Genomic DNA, 25,869 nt, shown 5'->3' on the forward strand with positions numbered 1-25,869 from the left:
ACGCTCTGACCACCACTGATACAGGATAATCTCAATTACACCCCAGGGAACCACGGCACGCTCTGAGCACCACCGATACAGGATAATCTGAATTACACCCCATGGAACCACGTCACCCTCTGAGCACCACCGATACAGGATAATCTGAATTACACCCCAGGGAACCACGGCACGCTCTGAGCACCACTGATACAGGATAATCTTAATTACACCCCAGGGAACCACGGCACGCTCTGACCACCACTGATACGAGATAATCTGAACTATACCCCAGGGAACCATGGCACGCTCTGACCACCACTGATACAGGATAATCTCAAATAAACCCCAGGGAACCACGGCACGCTCTGAGCACCACAGATACAGGATAATCTGAACTACACCCCAGGGAACCACTGCACGCTCTGAGCACCACTGATACAGGATAATCTCAATTACACCCCAGGGAACCACGGCACGCTCTGACCACCACTGATGCAGGATAATCTTAATTACACCCCAGGGAACCACGGCACGCTCTGAGCACCACAGATACGGGATAATCTGAATTACACGCCAGGGAACCACGGTTTACTCTGAGCACCACTGATACAGGATAATCTGAATTACACCCCAGGGATCCACGGCACGCTCTGAGCACCACTGATACGGGATAATCTGAATTACACCCCAGGGAACCATGGCACGCTCTGAGCACCACTGATACAGGATAATCTGAATTACACCACAGGGAACCACGTTACGCTCTGAGAACCACTGATACAGGATAATCTGAACTACACCCCAGGGAACCATTGCACGCTCTGAGCACCACTGATACAGGATAATCTCAATTACACCCCAGGGAACCACGGCACGCTCTGACCACCACTGATACAGGATAATCTCAATTACACCCCAGGGAACCACGGCACGCTCTGAGCACCACAGATTCAGGATAATCTGAATTACACCCCAGGGGACCACGGCACGCTCTGAGCAACATTGATACAGGATGATCTGAACTACACCCCAGGGAACCACGGCACGCTCTGAGCACCACTGATATGGGATAATCTGAATTACACCCCAGGGAACCACGGTACGCTCTGAGCACCACTGATACAGGATAATCTGAACAACACCCCAGGGAACCACTGCACGCTCTGAGCACCACTGATACAGGATAATCTCAATTACACCCCAGGGAACCACGGCACGCTCTGACCACCACTGATGCAGGATAATCTCAATAACACCCCAGGGAACCACGGCACGCTCTGACCACCACTGATACAGGATAATCTCAATTACACCCCAGGGAACCACGGCACGCTCTGAGCACCACCGATACAGGATAATCTGAATTACACCCCATGGAACCACGTCACCCCCTGAGCACCACCGATACAGGATAATCTGAATTACACCCCAGGGAACCACGGCACGCTCTGAGCACCACTGATACAGGATAATCTGAATTACACCCCAGGGAACCACGGCACGCTCTGACCACCACTGATACGAGATAATCTGAACTATACCCCAGGGAACCATGGCACGCTCTGACCACCACTGATACAGGATAATCTCAATTACACCCCAGGGAACCACGGCACGCTCTGAGCATCACAGATACAGGATAATCTGAACTACACCCCAGGGAACCACTGCACGCTCTGAGCACCACTGATACAGGATAATCTCAATTACACCCCAGGGAACCACGGCACGCTCTGACCACCACTGATGCAGGATAATCTCAATTACACCCCAGGGAACCACGGCACGCTCTGAGCACCACCGATACAGGATAATCTGAATTACACCCCAGGGAACCACGGTTTACTCTGAGCACCACCGATACAGGATAATCTGAATTACACCCCAGGGAACCACGGCACGCTCTGACCACCACTGATACGAGATAATCTGAACTACACCCCAGGTAACCACTGCACGTTCTGAGCACCACAGATCCAGGATAATCTGAATTACACCCCATGAAACCACTGCACGTTCTGAGCACCACTGATACGGGATAATCTGAATTACACTCCAGGGAACCACGGTTTACTCTGAGCACCACCGATACAGGATAATCTGAATTACACCCCAGGGAACCACGGCACGCTCTGAGCACCACTGATACAGGATAATCTGAATTACACCACAGGGAACCACGGCACGCTCTGAGCACCACTGATACAGGATAATCTCAATTACACCCCAGGGAACCACGGTACGCTCTGAGCACCACTGATACGAGATAATCTGAACTACACCCCAGGGAACCACGGCACGCTCTGAGAACCACTGATACAGGATCATCTGAATTACACCCCAGGGAATCACGGCACGCTCTGAGCACCACTGATATGGGATAATCTGAATTACACCCCAGGGAACCACGGCACGCTCTGAGCACCACTGATACGGGATAATCTGAATTACACCCCAGGGAACCACGGCACGCTCTGAGCACCACAGATACAGGATAATCTGAATTACACCCCAGGGAACCACAGCACGCTCTGACCACCACTGATACAGGATAATCTCAATTACACCCCAGGGAACCACGGCACGCTCTGAGCACCACTAATACAGGATAATGGATATAGTACTGGTAAATCCTATAGTTTATAGGGCTCAGAATGCCTGGTGCACTTTGGTATAAGCGGGGTTGCTGGAGTGTGACATACCGCTTCTGGATAACACAGTGACATAGTAGGAGCAGTTACGGCCTCACACATGGAGGTAATATCTTTCTGGAGTTTGTATGTTCTCCCTGTGCTTGCATGGGTTTGTCCCACTCTTACATACTGGTAGGTTACTTAGATAATAACAGTAATAATAGCGTTTATGTTTTTGTTACCTGTACATCAGGATAGGATCGGGAGGAGGCAGCCAAGTGGCTCAGCAGGGGGGCGTAGTGTGGCAAAGGGAGGCGTAATGGGGAGGAGCAGGGGGCATGGCCCTGAGGTTGCGTCATCACCCGCAATATTAAAGTTAGTACATAAGCGATTAGCATCGCTGCGGTGGGCGGCGATGTATTTTAATACGTCCCGCCCTGGGAACCACCCGTCGCTGTTTTGCAGAGGGCCCCCCAGAGAACCACCTCTCTCTAGACGGGTGCTTAGGTTACCTAGTGTGGCGCTGCCCTGACAGGGTGGGAGAGTGCACCGACCCTATTCCAGTAATGTAGTCCGTACAGTGCCGAGCCTATATCTCTGGGGAGCTGTCATGTACTGCGGGGCCCGGGAGGTCGACGTGATACCGTCCCTAACCCTATATCTCTGAGGAGCTGTCATGTACTGCCGGGGCCCGGGAGGTCACATGATACCGTCCCTGACCCTATATCTCTGGGGAGCTGTCATGTACTGCGGGGGCCCGGGAGGTCGACGTGATACCGTCCCTAACCCTATATCTCTGAGGAGCTGTCATGTACTGCGGGGGCCCGGGAGGTCACATGATACGGGTGGTCTTCTGTATGCCGGCGGTCGGGCTCCCGGCGCTCAGTATACCGGCGCCGGGAGCCCGACAACCGGCATACCGACACTTATTTTCCCTCGTGGGGGTCCACGACCCCCATAGAGGGAGAATAAAATAGTGTGCACCGTGCCCGTAGCGTGGCGAGCGTAGCGAGCCCGCAAGGGGCTCATTTGCGCTCGCCACGCTGTCGGTAAGCCGGCGGTCGGGCTCCCGGCGCCGGGATGCTGGTCGCCGGGAGCCCGACCGCCGGCCAGCCGTAGTGAACCCCATGATACCGTCCCTGACCCTATATCTCTGGGGAGCTGTCATGTACTGCGGGGGCCCGGGAGGTCACATGATACCGTCCCTAACCCTATATCTCTGAGGAGCTGTCATGTACTGTGGGGGCCCGGAAGGTCACATGATACCGTCCCTGACCCTATATCTTTGAGGAGCTGTCATGTACTGTGCGGGCCCGGGAGGTCACATGATACCGTCCCTAACCCTAAATCTCTGGGAACCTGTCATGTACTGCGGGGGCCCAGAAGGTCACATGATACCGTCCCTGTCCCTATATCTCTGAGGAGGTGTCATGTACTGCGGGGGCCCGGAAGGTCACGTGATACCGTCCCTAACCCTATATCTCTGAGAAGCTGTCATGTACTGTGGGGGCCCGGGAGGTCACATGATACCGTCCCTAACCCTACATCTCTGGGGAGCTGTCATGTACTGCGGGGGCCCAGAAGGTCACGTGATACCGTCCCTAACCCTATATCTCTGGGGAGCTGTCATGTACTGTGCGGGCCCGGGAGGTCACATGATACCGTCCCTAACCCTATATCTCTGGGAACCTGTCATGTACTGCGGGGGCCCAGAAGGTCACATGATACCGTCCCTGTCCCTATATCTCTGAGGAGCTGTCATGTACTGCGGGGGCCCGGAAGGTCACGTGATACCGTCCCTAACCCTATATCTCTGAGGAGCTGTCATGTACTGCGGGGGCCCGGGAGGTCACATGATACCGTCCCTAACCCTACACCTCTGGGGAGCTGTCATGTACTGCGGGGGCCCAGAAGGTCACGTGATACCGTCCCTGTCCCTATATCTCTGAGGAGGTGTCATGTACTGCGGGGGCCCGGAAGGTCACGTGATACCGTCCCTAACCCTATATCTCTGAGAAGCTGTCATGTACTGTGGGGGCCCGGGAGGTCACATGATACCGTCCCTAACCCTACATCTCTGGGGAGCTGTCATGTACTGCGGGGGCCCAGAAGGTCACGTGATACCGTCCCTAACCCTATATCTCTGGGGAGCTGTCATGTACTGTGCGGGCCCGGGAGGTCACATGATACCGTCCCTAACCCTATATCTCTGGGAACCTGTCATGTACTGCGGGGGCCCAGAAGGTCACATGATACCGTCCCTGTCCCTATATCTCTGAGGAGCTGTCATGTACTGCGGGGGCCCGGAAGGTCACGTGATACCGTCCCTAACCCTATATCTCTGAGGAGCTGTCATGTACTGCGGGGGCCCGGGAGGTCACATGATACCGTCCCTAACCCTACACCTCTGGGGAGCTGTCATGTACTGCGGGGGCCCAGAAGGTCACGTGATACCGTCCCTTACCCTATAGCTCTGAGGAGCTGTCATGTACTGCGGGGGCTCGGAAGGTCACGTGATACCGTCCCTAACCCTATATCTCTGAGGAGCTGTCATGTACTGCGGGGGCCCGGAAGGTCACATGATACCGTCCCTGACCCTATATCTCTGGGGAGCTGTCATGTACTGCGGGGGCCCAGAAGGTCACATGATACCGTCCCTAACCCTATATCTCTGGGGAGCTGTCATGTACTGCGGGGGCCCAGAAGGTCACATGATACCGTCCCTAACCCTATATCTCTGGGGAGCTGTCATGTACTGCGGGGGCCCAGAAGGTCACATGGTACCGTCCCTAACCCTATATCTCTGGGGAGCTGTCATGTACTGCGGGGGCCCAGAAGGTCACATGATACCGTCCCTAACCCTATATCTCTGGGGAGCTGTCATGTACTGCGGGGGCCCAGAAGGTCACATGATACCGTCCCTAACCCTATATCTCTGGGGAGCTGTCATGTACTGCGGGGGCCCAGAAGGTCACATGATACCGTCCCTAACCCTATATCTCTGGGGAGCTGTCATGTACTGCGAGGTCCCAGAAGGTCACATGATACCGTCCCTAACCCTATATCTCTGGGGAGCTGTCATGTACTGCGGGGGCCCAGAAGGTCACATGATACCGTCCCTAACCCTATATCTCTGGGGAGCTGTCATGTACTGCGGGGGCCCAGAAGGTCACATGATACCGTCCCTAACCCTATATCTCTGGGGAGCTGTCATGTACTGCCGGGGCCCAGATGGTCACATGATACCGTCCCTAACCCTATATCTCTGAGGAGCTGTCATGTACTGCGGGGGCCCAGAAGGTCACATGATACCGTCCCTAACCCTATATCTCTGGGGAGCTGTCATGTACTGCGGGGGCCCAGAAGGTCACGTGATACCGTCCCTAACCCTATATCTCTGAGGAGCTGTCATGTACTGCGGGGGCCCGGAAGGTCACGTGATACCGTCCCTAACCCTATATCTCTGAGGAGCTGTCATGTACTGCGGGGGCCCAGAAGGTCACATGATACCGTCCCTAACCCTATATCTCTGAGGAGCTCTCCTGTACTGCGGGGGCCCAGAAGGTCACATGATACCGTCCCTAACCCTATATCTCTGAGGAGCTCTCATGTACTGCGGGGGCCCAGAAGGTCACGTGATACCGTCCCTAACCCTATATCTCTGGGGAGCTGTCATGTACTGCGGGGGCCCAGAAGGTCACATGATACCGTCCCTAACCCTATATCTCTGGGGAGCTGTCATGTACTGCGGGGGCCCAGAAGGTCACATGATACCGTCCCTAACCCTATATCTCTGGGGAGCTGTCATGTACTGCGGGGGCCCGGAAGGTCACGTGATACCGTCCCTAACCCTATATTTCTGGGGAGCTGTCATGTACTGCGGGGGCCCGGAAGGTCACGTGATACCGTCCCTAACCCTATATCTCTGGGGAGCTGTCATGTACTGCGGGGGCCCAGAAGGTCACATGATACCGTCCCTAACCCTATATCTCTGGGGAGCTGTCATGTACTGCGGGGGCCCGGAAGGTCACTTGATACCGTCCCTAACCCTATATCTCTGGGGAGCTATCATGTACTGCGGGGGCCCAGAAGGTCACATGATACCGTCCCTAACCCTATATCTCTGGGGAGCTGTCATGTAATGCGGGGGCCCGGAAGGTCACATGATACCGTCCCTAACCCTATATCTCTGGGGAACTGTCATGTACTGCGGGGGCCCGGGAGGTCACATGATACCGTCCCTAACCCTATATCTCTGGGGAGCTGTCATGTACTGCGGGGGCCCGGAAGGTCACATGATACCGTCCCTAACCCTATATCTCTGGGGAACTGTCATGTACTGCGGGGGCCCGGGAGGTCACATGATACCGTCCCTAACCCTATATCTCTGGGGAGCTGTCATGTACTGCGGGGGCCCGGAAGGTCACTTGATACCGTCCCTAACCCTATATCTCTGGGGAGCTGTCATGTACTGCGGGGGCCCGGGAGGTCACATGATACCGTCCCTAACCCTATATCTCTGGGGAGCTGTCATGTAATGCGGGGGCCCGGGAGGTCACGTGATACCGTCCCTAACCCTATATCTCTGGGGAACTGTCATGTACTGCGGGGGCCCGGAAGGTCACTTGATACCGCCCCTAACCCTATATCTCTGAGGAGCTGTCATGTACTGCGGGGGCCCGGAAGGTCACATGATACCGTCCCTGTGCCTATATCTCTGAGGAGCTGTCATGTACTGCGGGGGCCCGGAAGGTCACATGATACCGTCCCTGACCCTATATCTCTGAGGAGCTGTCATGTACTGCGGGGGCCCGGAAGGTCACATGATACCGTCCCTGACCCTATATCTCTGAGGAGCTGTCATTTACTGCGGGGGCCCAGAAGGTCACATGATACCGTCCCTAACCCTATATCTCTGGGGAGCTGTCATGTACTGCGGGGGCCCAGTAGGTCACATGATACCGTCCCTAACCCTATATCTCTGGGGAGCTGTCATGTACTGCGGGGGCCCAGAAGGTCACATGATACCGTCCCTAACCCTATATCTCTGGGGAGCTGTCATGTACTGCGGGGGCCCAGAAGGTCACATGGTACCGTCCCTAACCCTATATCTCTGGGGAGCTGTCATGTACTGCGGGGGCCCAGAAGGTCGCATGATACCGTCCCTAACCCTATATCTCTGGGGAGCTGTCATGTACTGCGGGGGCCCAGAAGGTCACATGATACCGTCCCTAACCCTATATCTCTGGGGAGCTGTCATGTACTGCGGGGGCCCAGAAGGTCTCATGATACCGTCCCTAACCCTATATCTCTGGGGAGCTGTCATGTACTGCGAGGTCCCAGAAGGTCACATGATACCGTCCCTAACCCTATATCTCTGGGGAGCTGTCATGTACTGCGGGGGCCCAGAAGGTCACATGATACCGTCCCTAACCCTATATCTCTGGGGAGCTGTCATGTACTGCGGGGGCCCAGAAGGTCACATGATACCGTCCCTAACCCTATATCTCTGGGGAGCTGTCATGTACTGCGGGGGCCCAGAAGGTCACATGATACCGTCCCTAACCCTATATCTCTGAGGAGCTGTCATGTACTGCGGGGGCCCAGAAGGTCACATGATACCGTCCCTAACCCTATATCTCTGAGGAGCTGTCATGTACTGCGGGGGCCCAGAAGGTCACATGATACCGTCCCTAACCCTATATCTCTGGGGAGCTGTCATGTACTGCGGGGGCCCAGAAGGTCACGTGATACCGTCCCTAACCCTATATCTCTGAGGAGCTGTCATGTACTGCGGGGGCCCGGAAGGTCACGTGATACCGTCCCTAACCCTATATCTCTGAGGAGCTGTCATGTACTGCGGGGGCCCAGAAGGTCACAGGATACCGTCCCTAACCCTATATCTCTGAGGAGCTCTCATGTACTGCGGGGGCCCAGAAGGTCACGTGATACCGTCCCTAACCCTATATCTCTGGGGAGCTGTCATGTACTGCGGGGGCCCAGAAGGTCACATGATACCGTCCCTAACCCTATATCTCTGGGGAGCTGTCATGTACTGCGGGGGCCCGGAAGGTCACTTGATACCGTCCCTAACCCTATATCTCTGGGGAGCTGTCATGTACTGCGGGGGCCCAGAAGGTCACATGATACCGTCCCTAACCCTATATCTCTGGGGAGCTGTCATGTACTGCGGGGGCCCGGAAGGTCACATGATACCGTCCCTAACCCTATATCTCTGGGGAGCTGTCATGTACTGCGGGGGCCCGGAAGGTCACATGATACCGTCCCTAACCCTATATCTCTGGGGAGCTGTCATGTACTGCGGGGGCCCGGAAGGTCACTTGATACCGTCCCTAACCCTATATCTCTGGGGAGCTGTCATGTACTGCGGAGGCCCAGAAGGTCACATGATACCGTCCCTAACCCTATATCTCTGGGGAGCTGTCATGTAATGCGGGGGCCCGGAAGGTCACATGATACCGTCCCTAACCCTATATCTCTGGGGAGCTGTCATGTACTGCGGGGGCCCAGAAGGTCACGTGATACCGTCCCTAACCCTATATCTCTGAGGAGCTGTCATGTACTGCGGGGGCCCGGAAGGTCACGTGATACCGTCCCTAACCCTATATCTCTGAGGAGCTGTCATGTACTGCGGGGGCCCAGAAGGTCACAGGATACCGTCCCTAACCCTATATCTCTGAGGAGCTCTCATGTACTGCGGGGGCCCAGAAGGTCACGTGATACCGTCCCTAACCCTATATCTCTGGGGAGCTGTCATGTACTGCGGGGGCCCGGAAGGTCACATGATACCGTCCCTAACCCTATATCTCTGGGGAGCTGTCATGTACTGCGGGGGCCCGGAAGGTCACTTGATACCGTCCCTAACCCTATATCTCTGGGGAGCTGTCATGTACTGCGGGGGCCCGGAAGGTCACATGATACCGTCCCTAACCCTATATCTCTGGGGAGCTGTCATGTACTGCGGGGGCCCGGAAGGTCACATGATACCGTCCCTAACCCTATATCTCTGGGGAGCTGTCATGTACTGCGGGGGCCCAGAAGGTCACATGATACCGTCCCTAACCCTATATCTCTGGGGAGCTGTCATGTACTGCGGGGGCCCGGAAGGTCACTTGATACCGTCCCTAACCCTATATCTCTGGGGAGCTGTCATGTACTGCGGGGGCCCAGAAGGTCACATGATACCGTCCCTAACCCTATATCTCTGGGGAGCTGTCATGTAATGCGGGGGCCCGGAAGGTCACATGATACCGTCCCTAACCCTATATCTCTGGGGAACTGTCATGTACTGCGGGGGCCCGGGAGGTCACATGATACCGTCCCTAACCCTATATCTCTGGGGAGCTGTCATGTACTGCGGGGGCCCGGAAGGTCACTTGATACCGTCCCTAACCCTATATCTCTGGGGAGCTGTCATGTACTGCGGGGGCCCGGGAGGTCACATGATACCGTCCCTAACCCTATATCTCTGGGGAGCTGTCATGTACTGCGGGGGCCCGGGAGGTCACATGATACCGTCCCTGACCCTATATCTCTGGGGAGCTGTCATGTACTGCGGGGGCCCGGGAGGTCACATGATACCGTCCCTAACCCTATATCTCTGGGGAGCTGTCATGTACTGCGGGGCCCGGGAGGTCACGTGATACCGTCCCTAACCCTATCAGATCAGATATTATAGTATTACCTTCATCTCTTCACCCCTAAAAAACACTGATACGCAGCCCAACACAATAAACAAAGACTGCAGGTCTGATTCAGAGCTGTACACAGCTGAGCGATTATCGGCGGCCTACGCACTGCGCACTATCCTGTGATGGCGGTCACTGAGAGGATTTACAATGTGATTGACAGTCAGGGATCATTTGTGGGTGGTAATGGGGTGTGACCGCAAAACCGCGTGCATGTCGCGACCATCAGGGGCCATGACAGTAATCCCGTGTCATCTTACTTCCCACAGTTACTGCACGGCCAATCAGACCGCTCTGATCTGCGATGGATGCGCTTAAACATTGGCAACTACAAATACACCCTCTGAATCTGCATGTCACCCTAAAATTCCCCAAACTATACAAACACCCTCCAGACATCACCCCAATATTCCCCAAACTATACAAACACCCTCCAGACATCACCCCCCCAAAAAATTCCCCAAACTATACAAACACCCTCCAGACATCACCCCAAAATTCCCCAAACTATACAAACACCCTCCAGAAATCACCCCAAAATTCCCCAAACTATACAAACACCCTCCAGACACCACCTAAAACTTCCCCAAACTATACAAACACCCTCCAGACACCACCCCAAAATTCCCCAAACTATACAAACACCCTCCAGACATCACCCCAAAATTCCCCAAACTATACAAACACCCTCCAGACACCACCTCAAACTTCCCCAAACTATACAAACACCCTCCAGACACCCCCCAAAAATTCCCCAAACTATACAAACACCCTCCAGACATCACTCCAATATTCCCCAAACTATACAAACACCCTCCAGACATCACCCCCCAAAAAAATTCCACAAACTATACAAACACCCTCCAGACACCCCCCCCAAAATTCCCCAAACTATACAAACCCCCTCCAGACATCACCCCAAAATTCCCCAAACTATACAAACACCCTCCAGACACCACCTCAAACTTCCCCAAACTATACAAACACCCTCCAGACACCCCCCCAAAATTCCCCAAACTATACAAACACCCTCCAGACATCACCCCAAAATTCCCCAAACTATACAAACACCCTCCAGACACCACCTCAAACTTCCCCAAACTATACAAACACCCTCCAGACATCACCCCAAAATTCCCCGAACTATACAAACACCCTCCAGACATCACCCCAAAATTCCCCAAACTATACAAACACCCTCCAGACATCACCCCAAAATTCCCCAAACTATACAAACACCCTCCAGACATCACCCCCAAATTCCCCAAACTATACAAACACCCTCCAGACATCACCCCAATATTCCCCAAACTATACAAACACCCTCCAGACACCCCCCCCCCCCAAATTCCCCAAACTATACAAACACCCTCCGGATATCACCCCAAAATTCCCCAAACTATACAAACACCCTCCAGACACCACCTCAAACTTCCCCAAACTATACAAACACCCTCCAGACATCACCCCAAAATTCCCCAAACTATACAAACACCCTCCAGACATCACCCCAAAATTCTCCAAACTATACAAACACCCTCCAGGCACCACCCTAAAATTCCCCAAACTATACAAACACCCTCCAGACATCACCCCAAAATTCTCCAAACTATACAAACACCCTCCAGACATAACCCCAAAATTCCCCAAACTATACAAACACCCTCCAGACACCACCCCAAAATGCCCCAAACTATACAAACACCCTCCAGACATCACCCCAAAAATCCCCAAACTATACAAACACCCTCCAGACATCACCCCAAAATTCCCCAAACTATACAAACACTCTCCAGACTTTACCCCAAAATTCCCCAAACTATACAAACACCCTCCAGACATCACCCCAAAATTCTCCAAACTATACAAACACCCTCCAGACATCACCCCAAAATTCCCCAAACTATACAAACACCCTCCAGACACCACCCCAAAATTCTCCAAACTATACAAACACCCTTTGAATCTGCATGTGCTGCTCACAGACTCACCCCCAAATTCCCCAAATTATACGAACACCCTGACATTTGTCCTACTGACCCCGATCCTATATCACACCCCTCTAGGGGACAGCTTGCTGATTATGGTTTAGGGCAGTGGTTCTCAATCTGTGTGCCGTGGCACCCCGGGGTTGCAGGAACGCCCTGGGTTGGTGGTCCAGGACCAATTAAAATTATTTATGGTCAATGTAGTAGGCAAAACTATGAGGAGAAATAGAAGCGAATCCTGACAGTGCCGTCCTGTCAGCAGTGTAGCCATGGGGTGGGAGGGAGAAGGGGGCATTGTGCTGAATGAAGGGGCCCCGGTACGTGACTTCCAGGGTGGTCGGGGGTGTTTAATACACAGGGGAGGGGTGGATAGCGGAGTGGGCTTAATATTCATAATTTTCCGGCGAGAGGGCAGCTTCCCTGACTGCAGATACCTCCAGTTCCTGGAAATACATTTCTTAGCTTTCAATGGGATATATATATAACTAGAGAGTCCCACCTGTCAGGAGGTACTGGGGTCACCTGTCAGGAGGTGCTGGGGGTCACCTGTCAGGAGGTGCTGGGGGTCACCTGTCAGGAGGTACTGGGGACACCTGTCGGGAGGTGCTGGGGGTCACCTGTCAGGAGGTACTGGGGTCACCTGTCAGGAGGTACTGGGGTCACCTGTCAGGAGGTTCTGGGGACACCTGTCAGGAGGTACTGGGGACACCTGTCAGGAGGTGCTGGGGTCACCTGTCGGGAGGTACTGGGGTCACCTGTCGGGAGGTACTGGGGTCACCTGTCGGAAGGTACTGGGGTCACCTTTCGGGTGGTACTGGGGACACCATTCAGAAGGTATTGGGGTCACCTATCAGGAGGTACTGGGGTCAGATTGTGCAGTTTGTAGACTGGGTGTGTCTCTCTGTATATGTGTATATGGGTGTAGTATGGTGTGGCCGGAGAGACTAGCCAGCCACACGTGTAATGGCGTCTGCGGCACTGAAGGGGTTAACCCTCGTGCCCGGCGCCATGTTACAGACTGTTTAAAAGTTTGTTTAATGATGTGTTTTACTTTTAACATGTCATATGTAGTGCTCTGTGCACCATTGCAGGAATGCATGTTTAACTGTATCTATTTTATATTCAAGACAGGCTCTGTGTATATTTAAAGGGAAACACGTGTTTAAATGAAATGTATTTAAAGGAAAAATGCAGTTACTATAGATGTCTGAATAAGCATTTCTTATCCTTTGGAAATAGGAAGTGACATGCTAATGGCCCTGTCCTAGCAGAGAGGTGTGAAGGACAATACCTTTTGATGTGTAAGTTCCTTAGAGAGAGATGCTAATCACTGGGTCTATGGGCTTGGAATCTGTTTCACGTACCTGATTTAATGGATATACGATCCCTGAATGGCAGATACAGGAAGGAAGACTGTTTGTTTGTATTGTAGCCATTCCTGTTGTAATCTCAAACACTGGGATTGCCTGGAGATGTGAATGACCAGAAACATTTGTATTTTGAAGCTATGTGATAAATTTATCAATAGTGAATGTTAATCTGATACCAAATGTTGTCTGGGTGACAGGAAGGAGGATATTGTTTTATTGCACTTATCTCCTTTTGAAATGTAATTTATTGGTATTTTGTAAAATAACCTGATTGGTTGAAGAAGACAGGGAGGGCTTACCCCCCTGTGGTACTGTGTGGAAAACTGACATAAAAAGGAGACCTGCGTGCCTCCAGAGTTGTAGTATTATACCATCTTATTCTGCTGAAAACATCTGATTGTATGCTGTTGCCCCTAGCAATAGGGAAGAGTTCTCTTTAGAACTATTGCAAATAAATACCATTTGCCTCAAGAAGACTGCGTCATCTTGTGACCTACAGGGTTATGCCAAACATAGTCCCGTCCTCTGGCTGTCCAGGGAAGCACCTGACGTCTCCAAGCTCCGCCTTCCGCCAGCTACCGGTAGAGGCCTAGCAAGTGGCTAGTGGGGATTCGTCGACACCACACAGGTGTGGTAAAGCAGTGCGTCGGCACATACAGAGCAGAACCGTGGTTCCAAACGCCACGGCAGGTTAGGAGTTTGGTGGTGGCAGCATAAACCCGCCCACAACGCAGTGGGTGGAGTCAGTAACAGGCGGTTACTGACGGTAAGCGTGAATCCCCTATGTGGGCAGGCCTCGTGTGACTTGACCTTCCAATCTGTGCGCAGTCAACGGGACGCGAAAGCGGCGAGTGCTTTCGTACGGTACCGTCCTGTCACATATGGTATGCTGGCGCTCGGGCTCCCGGCGACCAGCATACCGGCGCCGGGAGCCCGACCGCCGGCATACCGACAGCGTGGCGAGCGCAAAGGAGCCCCTTGCGGGCTCACTGTGCTCGCCACGCTACGGGCATGGTGGCGCACTACGCGCGCCACACTATTTTATTCTCCCTCCAGGAGGGTCATGGACCCCCACGAGGGAGAATAGTTGTCGGTATGCCGGGTGTCGGGATTCCGGCGCCGGTATACTGTGCGCCGGGATCCCGACATTCGGCATACAGAAGACCACCCGTGTATATATGTGCAGAGGCAGAACTCTGGGAGGCAACGGAGTCAGCTGCCGCCGGGCTCCTGCTTTGAAGGGGGGCACCTCTCCTCCTGTTCTGTGTGTTCAGCGACATTAATCAATTAAGTTAATTGACAGCAGCCGGTATCTCTTCCGTAGCCGACTTCCCCACTAGTCACTACACCTTACAAATCACGCCCTCATTATTATAGATACACTGGAAGCAGGCACCTTACTGATAAAGCTATATGCTCCTATAAAGGTAGCATGAGAATTCTAACTATATGAAGTTATTTCTCTGACAATTACACGTAACTTCATATAGTTAGAATTGTCATACTTCCTATGCAAGAGCAGATATCTCCATCAGTAAGGTGCATGCTTCCAGTGTAATAGGTGGTGGGTTCTAATCCTGGATATGACACTTGCAAATTAATTGTCAGAGAAATAATCAGCATTGTGAGTGACTGAGCAGATCTATGTAGTGTGTGGCTGAGCAGATCTATGTAGTGTGTGGCTGAGCAGATCTATGTAGTGTGTGACTGAGCAGATCTATGTAGTGTATGACTGAGCGGATCTATGTAGTGTGCGGCTGAGCGGATCTGTGTAGTGTGCGGCTGAGCTGATCTGTGTAGTGTGTGACTGAGCGGATCTATGTAGTGTGTGGCTGAGCGGATCTATGTAGTGTGCGGCTGAGCAGATCTGTGTAGTGTGCGGCTGAGCGGATCTATGTAGTGTGCGGCTGAGCGGATCTATGTAGTGTGTGGCTGAGCGGATCTGTGTAGTGTGCGGCTGAGCGGATCTGTGTAGTGTGCGGCTGAGCGGATCTGTGTAGTGTGCGGCTGAGCGGATCTGTGTAGTGTGCGGCTGAGCGGATCTGTGTAGTGTGCGGCTGAGCAGATCTGTGTAGTGTGCGGCTGAGCAGAGCTGTGTAGTGTGCGGCTGAGCAGATCTATGTAGTGTGCGACTGAGCAGATCTATGTAGTGTGCGGCTGAGCAGATCTATGTAGTGTGTGCGGCTGAGCAGATCTATGTAGTGTGTGGCTGAGCAGATCTATGTAGTGTGCGGCTGATCGGATCTATGTAGTGTGTGGTTGGACCCCTACATAGTTCTGCCTAATTGCAACTGTTTTTTTAGTAGCTTCATATGGTTAGAATTAGAGATGAGCGTGTTCGGTTTTACTCGGATCTCAGAACGGCATCTTATTGGTTCACGGGTGATATGGGGGGGGGCACCAATATTTTTCTTGCCTCCGGGCAACTGGGACAAACTTACGCCACTGTATATGTGTATATATGTGTGTATATGTGTGTCCTGTCATTTCCCTGCGGAAGTACAGTGTGTGGTAGTAGTTACTATGTTTTATGTTTGTCTGTCAGTATTTCTTACTACTGTTATTTTCCATCTTTCTTCCTCTTACTTACTCTACATTTACCCATAGTTTTGGGAGTTTTTTCTTCACCTTTGTGCTCTCTCCCAGGGTCTGCTTTCTCTGTTCCCCTTTTTCCTTCTCTCCACTGCACCCCTATTCCTCACACCCTGATGTTCCCCGCACCTAGCACCACTGTCTCTGGCATGGCGGCTGTGGGTGGTATGCCTTGGGTTGGGCTCTGGTGGGTAATCCCCGTGGGTGTCCCTGGGGGTGAGCGGCTTGTTCCTGGGTGCCCTTGTGTGGGGTGTGCCGGAGGCCCGCAATGTTGTGTTCCCGGCTCCCCCTAACCCTCCTCTCTCTCTGCATGGGTCTGTTCGCCGGCTGGCGCCCGTGTCCGCTGGTTATCGTATAACATGTGCTGTAGCTATCATATGTAATGTGGAGTGGTCACAGTACTGTACTCACAGCGGGTATAATGATGCCAGTCTTATATGTCATAACCCGTCAGCAAACCGCTGACCATAAAGAGAGGGCACTAAAGCGCCATATACTGGCCACCCGTGCGTCCTTGGGTCCTGCTGCATTACAGCCAGTTACCTGACCACAAGCAGCAGCCACAGCTCTGTCCGCTCCACCCGTGGCTCCCTATCAGAGTTCCCGCAAGACTGACGGCAAAGCATAGGAGGCCAGGGTCTGATTCAGGGGGAGGGACGTCAGAGTGTGGGGGCCCCGGGATGACCGCCCCTGTCGCCCCTCCTTTACTCCGGCCCTGCCAATAGCCCATAGAAGCCTATGGGCTTCTCTACACAGCGCTGTGTGAGGGATCTGATTGGATCCCTCCCAGCATGCCCTGCGCCCGCCCCCGTAACCCTGCGCAGACTGACTCATGGGGCTGAATCCCAGAAGTCAGGGAGCCGCTCGGGATCTCGGAGCACAGAACTTCCTCCGCAATGCTGATCGCATATTTGGGTACATGTGACGCTGAGTCATTAGTCCTGTACATCCCGCCCTATGTATTTAATAAAAAGGGGGTTACACACATCTCTACCCACAAGCACTCACTCTCCACACTTATACTCACACACACACACTCACCCCCCCCCCCCCCCAGCAGTGTGTGCCAGGCCGTGCCCACGTTATAGGGGCAGATGAGTGTTCCTGAGAAGTGCCAGCTGCATGTGGCACCTGTTTATTCCAGCTGCCCAGCAGATCCGGTCAGTGCCATCCCTCAGATCCTGATTGGCCCCCAGATGCGCCCACACAGAGTTATTCCATGGGTAAGGTGATTCTCTGGCACATCCATTTGTTTCTGTGCCCGGGGGGGGTGCTCGGTGTTAGAGATCTGATGGTGGCCCTGTAACCGTCCGTTCAGTTCTCATGCTGGTTATCAGATTGTACAGTACTGCAGAATGTCTCAGGGCTATATAAAAAGATCTAGAACAATAGGATTGGTGCAGTGTGGCTGGAACATAAAGCCTGCGGTCACTGACATTATCTTCTAGCCTCCTGCTCAGTAATCACCTTAGTAAGGACACAAGTCCTTGTCTATCTCACACCTGGGGAAACATTTACTATCCTTCCATTTTGATTTGAACTCAAAATCGAACTTGAAATCCCCAAATGAATTGAATCATGTTAGACATTCGATTTGAGTTTCTAAACTCCATTCTATTGCTAGGAAATGGATTGTGATGACTTTTCATGTGGGGCAGTGTGGCTGTAGGAGTAATGGCTGTCCAGGGTTCTGGTACGTTGTGCACCTACCTGCATTATGCACACTACCATCCAACTGAGAGAACCCAGGAGCATTAATCAGAGCAACATCAGCAGCTTCATGAGTTGCATACTGCACATGTTTATACCGATGGGCATCATACCTAGTCCATGATTGTGCAATAGACAGCAGCTGTCTATTGCACAATCAGCTGCGTAGCACAATATCCGACAGGTTTGCCAGATGATATAATGAAACTAAAATTCTGGAGTGTTGTAACTGGCTAAAATTTGAGGTGACTCTAATGCCAGAGATGTGGTTGTTGGGTAAGTTACCTATACATATAGCCACCCAATCCATGACAAAATGCATCTTTGGTCTATTAAAAATAGATAATTCGGGAGGCATTTTATTATATCATTTGGCAAAAGTGTCCGATAATGGCCCTCATTCCAAGTTGTTCGCTCGCAAGCTGCTTTTAGCAGCTTTGCACACGCTAAGCCGCCGCCTACTGGGAGTGAATCTTAGCATAGTAAAATTGCGAACAAAAGATTAGCAGAATTGCGAATAGACACTTCTTAGCAGTTTCTGAGTAGCTCGGGACTTACTCGGCAACTGCGATCAGTTCAGTCAGTTTCGTTCCTGGTTTGACGTCACAAACACACCCAGCGTTCGCCCAGACACTCCCCCGTTTCTCCAGCCACTCCCGCGTTTTTCCCAGAAACTGTAGCGTTTTTTCGCACACACCCATAAAACGGCCAGTTTCCGCCCAGAAACACCCACTTCATGTCAATCACATTACGAACACCAGAACGAAGAAAAACCTCGTAATGCCGTGAGTAAAATTCCTAACTGCATAGCAAATTTACTTGGCGCAGTCGCAGTGCGAACATTGCGCCTGCGCAATTAGCGGAAAATCGCTGCGATGCGAAGAAAATTACAGAGCGAACAACTCGGAATGACCACCATTGTGCTCTGCTGCCGTCTATTACATAATCACGCATTAAATAAACCACTCTCCCCAAATTATGCAATAAACAGGGAGCAGGCAAAGGTTTTGATATCAACAAGTGACAATTTGAGCACAGAAAGTGGAAGGCAGATTATTATCAGGTTTTCTGACCATCAGTTTATTCATCAATTAGGAGCTGATACTTTTATCTCTGCAAGGCGTAGTACGTCTGCACCAGAGTAGTGGAGAGTGCTGTGGATCAATGCCTATTCTTTATGATAGAGAGAGAGAGAGATATAAAGAGATAGATAAATAAATAGAGATAGATAGATAGATAGATAGATAGATAGATAGATAGATATGAGAGAGAGAGAGGTAGAAATAGATAGATAGATAGATAGACAGACTGCTAGTAACATTATGTCTGTATTATCTGCTGCTTTGAGAGTCCCAATGAGCACAGTGGCCTCCATCATCTGTAAGTGGAAGAAGTTCAGAAACATCAGGACTCTTCCTAGAGCTGTCCGTCCGTCTAAACTGAGCGATCGGGGGAGAAGGGCCCTAGTCAGGGAGGTGACCAAGAACCCGATGGTCACTCTGTCAGTACTACAGCATTCCTCTGTGGAGAGAGGAGAACCTTCCAGAAGGACAACCATCTCTGCAGCAATCCACCAATCAGGCCTGTATGGTAGAGTTGCCAGACAGAAGCCACTCCTTAGTAAAAAGCACATGGCAGCCCACCTGGAGTTTGCCAAAACAGACCTGAAGGACTCTCAGACCATGAGAAACAACATTCTATGGTCTGATGAGACAAAGATTGAACTCTTTGGCGTGAATGTCAGGCGTCATGTTTGAAGGAAACCAGGCACAGCTCATCACCAGGCCAATACCATCCCTACAGTGACGCATGGTGGTGACAGAATCTTGCTGTGGGGATGTTTTTCAGCGGCAGGAACTGGGAGACTAGTCAGGATAGAGGGAAAGATGAATGCAGCAATGTACAGAGACATCCTGGATGAAAACCTGCTCCACAGCGCTCTTGACCTCAGACTGGGGCGACGGTTCATCTTTCAGCAGGACAACGACCCTAAGCACACAGCCAAGATATCAAAGGAGTGGCTTCAGGACAACTCTGAATGTCCTTGAGTGGTCCAGCCAGAGCCCAGACATGAATCCGATTGAACATCTCTGGAGAGATCTGAAAATGACTGTGCACCGACGCTTCCCATCCAACCTGATGGAGCTTGAGAGGTGCTGCAAAGAGGTATGGGCGAAACTGGCCAAAGATAGGTGTGCCAAGCTTGTGGCATCAGATTCAAAAACACTTGAGGCTGTAATTGCTGCCAAAGGTGCATCAACAAAGTATTGAGCAAAGGCTGTGAATACTTATGTACATGCGATTTCTTAGTTTTTTATTTTTAAGAAAATTGCAAGAAATCTGAAAAAGAAATTTTTTCACGTTGTCATTATGGGGTATTGTGTGTAGAATTTTGAGGGAAAAACTTAATTTATTCCATTTTGGAATAAGGCTGTAACATAACAAAATGTGGAAAAAGTGAATCTCTGTGAATACTTTCTGCATACACCTATGGGTGGGTAGGGACCCCAGCATACACCTATGGGTGGGCAGGGACCCCAGCATACACCTATGGGTGGGTAGGGACCCCAGCATACACCTATGGGTGGGTAGGGACCCCAGCATACACCTATCGGTGGGCAGGGACCCCAGCATACACCTATGGGTGGGCTGGGACCCCAGCATACACCTATGGGTGGGTTGGGACCCCAGCACCTTGCTTTGCCCAGGGCCTACAGTGCTGTTAAGACGAGCCTGGCCGCCGCCCATACACCTAGCCCCATCCTCAATGAGAGCTGCTGCAATGCTGATAGATCTATATATGTATAGAAACCCCCCCATTGCAAATCCTGCGTGTGCCCCAGTAACCTGATTACTACCCTTGCAGTATTCATGAACTGTAGATCTGGACTCTACATCCATTGGTGACACCTTACTCACCGTCGGGCCATGTTTCAAGTATTACCCTGTTTTTGTTAGCAATAGTTGATAATTATGAATAAGTAACATAACACACTTGCTCAGGTTAGAGGAGAGGAGATTCCGCACAATACGGCGTAAAGGCTTTTTTACGGTAAGGACGATACGTGTTTGGAATTTCCTGCCTGAGGGAGTTGTAATGGCCGACTCAGTCAACACCTTTAAGAATGGGTTAGATAAATTCCTAATGGATAAGGATATCCAGGGTTACGGGGCATAGTCACGCACTATGGTTATTATAAAAAAGAGGGGTTAATCGGAACGGCAGTCATCAACTTCAGTCAAAATTTTAAACAAAAAAATCGTGCATAGGAGACCACAAATAGGTTGAACTCGGTGGACAATTGTCTTTTTTCAACCTTAGATACTATGTTACTATGTTAACATAGGGCATATGCCACCCAGGTCCGGGCTCATGGTGTAAGGGACTGGTAACTATGGCTATAACAGAAGAATGGCGCACCAGCGCTACTGCTATATACCTGAGGAAACGTTTCTAGTCATACACAGATTAGCAGTTCAGCATCTGTCGTTATTACTTTTGGTGGATATTAAATGTATCCTAGCAACCAAAAGGTCATGGGCTGGATTATGTACTGACAACTGCGATGTAAAGACCCGTGTATCCTAGCAACTGAGATGTGAGAGCCTGCATGGTTTCCTAGCAACTAAGATAGGAAGTAGGCTGGTATCTTAGCAACCAAAGGGTTAGGGCCGGGCTTGTGTCATGGAGGACAATGAGCGATGAAGTCAGATTATGGATAGAAAGAAGCTGATTCCTGATACTAACAACAATAAGAGTGCAGTCAGATGTTTTATCAAAGCAGCACGTAGGCCTACACCGAGATATACCGGTGACGTTACCCTTATATGTGCTGCATACACCTACACCGAGATATACCGGTGACGTTACCCTTATATGTGCTGTATATACCTACACCGAGATATACCGGCGACATTACCCTTATATGTGCTGCATACACCTACACCCAGATATATCGGTGACATTACCCTTATATGTGCTGCATATGCCTACACCGAGATATACCGGCGACATTACCCATATATGTGCTGCATATACCTACACCGAGATATACCGGCGACGTTACCCTTATATGTGCTGCATACACCTACACCGAGATATACCGGTGACGTTACCCTTATATGTGCTGCATACACCTACACCGAGATATACCGGCGACGTTACCCTTATATGTGCTGCATACACCTACACCGAGATATACCGGCGACGTTACCCTTATATGTGCTGCATACACCTACACCGAGATATACCGGTGACGTTACCCTTATATGTGCTGCATACACCTACACCGAGATATACCGGCGACGTTACCCTTATATGTGCTGCATACACCTACACCGAGATATACCGGCGACATTACCCTTATATGTGCTGCATATACCTACACCGAGATATACCGGTGACGTTACCCTTATATGTGCTGCATACACCTACACCGAGATATACCGGCGACGTTACCCTTATATGTGCTGCATACACCTACACCGAGATATACCGGCGACGTTACCCTTATATGTGCTGCATACACCTACACCGAGATATACCGGCGACATTACACTTATATGTGCTACATATACCTACACCGAGATATACCGGCGACATTACCCTTATATGTGCTGCATATACCTACACCGAGATATACCGGCGACGTTACCCTTATATGTGCTGCATACACCTACACCGAGATATACCGGCGACGTTACCCTTATATGTGCTGCATACACCTACACCGAGATATACCGGCGACATTACCCTTATATGTGCTGCATACACCTACACCGAGATATACCGGCGACATTACCCTTATATGTGCTGCATACACCTACACCGAGATATACCGGCGACATTACCCTTATATGTGCTACATACACCTACACCGAGATATACCGGCGACATTACCCTTATATGTGCTGCATACACCTACACCGAGATATACCGGCGACGTTACCCTTATATGTGCTGTATATACCTACACCCAGGGCCGGATTAACAATGGGGCGGATGGAGCTGCAGCTCCAGGCCTCCCATGAAAATAGGCCCACAGCCCACAGGATCCTCTGCAGACAGTGTTGACAGGAAAAAAAATTATTACTGTCCCCACCAGCAGCCATTCGAATCCCAGCACAGCCGCCCCCCCGGCCAATTCAAATCTCTGTGTTACCATTACCAATCCGCCCTGGCGTCGGGTGCCTGAAGCCCCGCTCACTCACCCACAGCTGTATAATCTTGAACCGAAGCCCTCCCTGCCTACTCACCATTGGCTGTCTGAAGCCCAAGGCTCTAGAAGCCCTCCCATTCAACCCCCGATCTGAAGCTCCGCCCCCAGCCCGCGAAATCACGCTCAAAGCCATCCGAGGAGCTGTTGCCTTGTGGCGTGAAGCCAGAAGAACTACAGTAGTACTAGTGAGCATTGGCGGATTTGGGCGGCATATGAGACAATCTCTCCCCGCGGCCCACCAGCAGAAGGCTTGTTTTTTGTTTATATTTTTATCTAAGAGGGGGAGATTGAGATTCTGGAGAGGCCGGGAGGAAGAAGGAGCTGTGAGCAGGGGGCGGAGCTGCTACACATGTGCCTGCTAAAGAAGATCCCCAGGGGCTGCTTGTGAAGTAAGCTGTGTATTTGTGCAGCCTATGTGTGTGTGTGTGTGTATAGTGTATGTATGTATGTATGTGCAGTGCTTGTGTACAGTGTATGTGCAGGGTGTGAGCAGTAGGGGAACCGTGTGTGTGTGTGTCTGGGGGGGGGGGGGGGGTAATTGGGTAATGTGGGGTGCTGTAACTAGGGGTGGGTATATGGTGCATTTGTCCTGTGGGTGCACAGTCTGCATCCTCCCATACTTACTAGTAGTAAGTCTTTCTTGCTAAACTGTTTTTTTTTAAGGACTGCAACAGAAACCCTGGGATCCTGCACTCCCCATGTGATTTGGGTAATGGTCTGGTGTTCCTGCACTCTGTGGTAGCAGTGAAATTAAGATATTGTTGGAGCTGCAATGAATCAGTGTATACTGTATATATATTTTTTCCCCTGTGTCAGACAGCGTGTTTCTGTGTTATTTCCATTAGGGAACAATGGGGTAGATTTATTATACCCGCACTTAACGCACAGGTATAACGCTTCCTGTTTCGCCTCTTTACTGAGGTGAAGCAGGAAGCAGCAGCGCCAAAATGTATGAACATCTCAGAAACTGAAGCGGGGCAGTGAAAACTCCCCCCTCCAGTGATCGCTGCCGGCCTCCCCACAGCGCATCAGCCTAGTGCGGATGCACTGTCTCTCTCCCTCAACCTGCTCACTGGGCATGCGCAAGATCTCGCTACTCACGCGAGATCTCCTGTGCAGCCCGGAGTCTGGATGCCTCCACAGCCAGGGACAGCTCTGTCCCTACTGTGGTGTATGGGCAACGCCACCTGCAGCTATCAAAATCGATATCTGCCGGTGGCGGAACGGCATTGCTGACCGTTCATACATTGCCCTCGCATAACGGTGTCTTATCCTCCAGTGTCGGGATCCGGACTCCTGCAGCGGTGAGTGTGTGTAAGTGTGTACTAGTGCACATGAGCGTGCGTGCATGACCCCCAGTGAGTGAGTGTGAGTGTGTGTGTGACACCCTTATCCCCACCCCCATCCCGAGTGAGTGTCACCCCCCTGGGGGACTACATCTCCCAAAAGAAAATGGATGTGAGACCACTGGGAGTTGCGGTAACCTACCAGAGGGGTAAGTATCTTTCTCTAACGTCCTAGTGGATGCTGGGGACTCCGAAAGGACCATGGGGAATAGCGGCTCCGCAGGAGACTGGGCACAAAAGTAAAAGCTTTAGGACTACCTGGTGTGCACTGGCTCCTCCCCCTATGACCCTCCTCCAAGCCTCAGTTAGATTTTTGTGCCCGAACGAGAAGGGTGCAATCTAGGTGGCTCTCCTGAGCTGCTTAGAGTAAAAGTTTAAAGTAGGTTTTTTATTTTCAGTGAGACCTGCTGGCAACAGGCTCACTGCATCGAGGGACTAAGGGGAGAAGAAGCGAACTCACCTGCGTGCAGAGTGGATTGGGCTTCTTAGGCTACTGGACATTAGCTCCAGAGGGACGATCACAGGCCCAGCCATGGATGGGTCCCAGAGCCGCGCCGCCGGCCCCCTTACAGAGCCAGAAAACTGAAGAGGTCCGGAAAATCGGCGGCAGAAGACGTCCTGTCTTCAATAAGGTAGCGCACAGCACCGCAGCTGTGCGCCATTGCTCTCAGCACACTTCACACTCCGGTCACTGAGGGTGCAGGGCGCTGGGGGGGGGGCGCCCTGAGACGCAATAAAAACACCTTATATGGCAAAAAATACATCACATATAGCTCCTGGGCTATATGGATGCATTTAACCCCTGCCAATTTTTCCATAAAAAAGCGGGAGAAAGGCCGCCGAGAAGGGGGCGGAGCCTATCTCCTCAGCACACTGGCGCCATTTTTTCCTCACAGCTCCGTTGGAGGGAAGCTCCCTGACTCTCCCCTGCAGTCCTGCACTACAGAAACAGGGTAAAACAAGAGAGGGGGGGCACTAATTTGGCAGATAAATATATACAGCAGCTATATCAGGGAGAAACACTTATATAAGGTTATCCCTGTATATATATAGCGCTCTGGTGTGTGCTGGCAAACTCTCCCTCTGTCTCCCCAAAGGGCTAGTGGGGTCCTGTCCTCTATCAGAGCATTCCCTGTGTGTGTGCTGTGTGTCGGTACGTTGTGTCGACATGTATGAGGAGGAAAATGGTATGGAGGCGGAGCAATTGCCTGTATTAGTGATGTCACCCCCTAGGGAGTCGACACCTGACTGGATGGTCTTATGGAAGGAATTACGTGATAGTGTCAGCACTTTACAAAAGACTGTTGACGACATGAGACA

The 25,869-nt window shown here is 51.5% G+C and overlaps 1 protein-coding gene across 2 annotated transcripts in view; it reads left to right on the plus strand.

Moving 5' to 3' along the window:
* The window catches only part of LOC134928697 (myeloid zinc finger 1-like), a 217,779-nt gene that overhangs the window by 57,043 nt on the left and 134,867 nt on the right, over positions 1 to 25,869 (plus strand). The window contains exon 1 of one of the 2 annotated variants that reach the window (XM_063924715.1): positions 23,324 to 23,592. The exons of the other annotated variant lie outside the window; for it this stretch is intronic. The gene's annotated coding sequence lies outside the window, so the exon portion shown is untranslated. Of the gene's footprint in view, positions 1 to 23,323; positions 23,593 to 25,869 lie in introns of those variants that run through there. 2 annotated transcript variants of the gene reach the window in all.

This window comes from Pseudophryne corroboree, chromosome 5, assembly GCF_028390025.1.
Source record: "Pseudophryne corroboree isolate aPseCor3 chromosome 5, aPseCor3.hap2, whole genome shotgun sequence".
Classification (NCBI taxonomy): Eukaryota; Metazoa; Chordata; class Amphibia; order Anura; family Myobatrachidae; genus Pseudophryne; species Pseudophryne corroboree.